The 822-nt window shown below is 54.4% G+C and overlaps 1 pseudogene; it reads left to right on the forward strand.

Moving 5' to 3' along the window:
* The first annotated feature begins 249 nt into the window (after positions 1-249).
* On the forward strand, positions 250-675 carry LOC119280169 (annotated as a pseudogene).
* Positions 676-822: the final 147 nt, after the last annotated feature.

Raw genomic sequence — 822 nt, forward strand, 5'->3', positions numbered from 1 at the left:
CGAATTGACACCGTCAACGGACCAGTTCCTCGGCCTCTTTCAATAATTTTGCATTGAATCCATCAACACAACTGGCTAGCTGCAAGCTTGTACGTACGTACTTGTGCCGCCTGCATATATACACGCATAGGAACTTGAGAGTTGAGACCAAGCACCGGAAGCTAGCTAGCGTTGCATGCATTAAAACACGGTCACACACTGCTACCACAGCCACGAATCTCAGGTGATCACCGAAGCAAGCAGGCGAAGATGGTGCACGCCGCGACGGCCGAGTGCTTCAGCAGCGTGTTCGCCTCATTCGACCGTGACCCCAACGACAGGATCTCGGCGGCTGAGCTGCGGCTGTGCATGAAGGCGGCGCTGGGCGAGGACGTGTCAGCGGAGGATGCCAAGGCGCTCGTGGCATCGGCCGACGCCAATGGAGACCGGCTGCTGGACGAGCAGGAGTTCCTCCGGCTAGTGGTACGGTCGGAGATGGAGGAGGAGGAGGAGGAGCGGTGCGGGGGCTGAAGGAGGCGTTCGCGATGTACGAGGCCGGCGTGCCTGATGCGAATGCTCGCCAGGCTGGGGTCCGAGCAGGGCATGGAGGAGTGCTGCGCCATGATCCGCAGGTTTGATCTGAATGGAGATGGAGTGGTTTGCTTCGATGAGTTCAAGGTCATGATGGGTGTGTAGCAGTGTTTCCATTGGTCACCGGTATACTGATCCTTTGTATTTACTAGTACTATTTAATATGCCAGAGAAACCAGATTAATTTATTTTTTCTGTGCACCTGCAAACATATTTCACATATTCACCATGTCAAATTGTTTATGTGCCTGG

This window comes from Triticum dicoccoides, chromosome 3B (assembly GCF_002162155.2).
Source record: "Triticum dicoccoides isolate Atlit2015 ecotype Zavitan chromosome 3B, WEW_v2.0, whole genome shotgun sequence".
Taxonomy (NCBI): Eukaryota; Viridiplantae; Streptophyta; class Magnoliopsida; order Poales; family Poaceae; genus Triticum; species Triticum dicoccoides.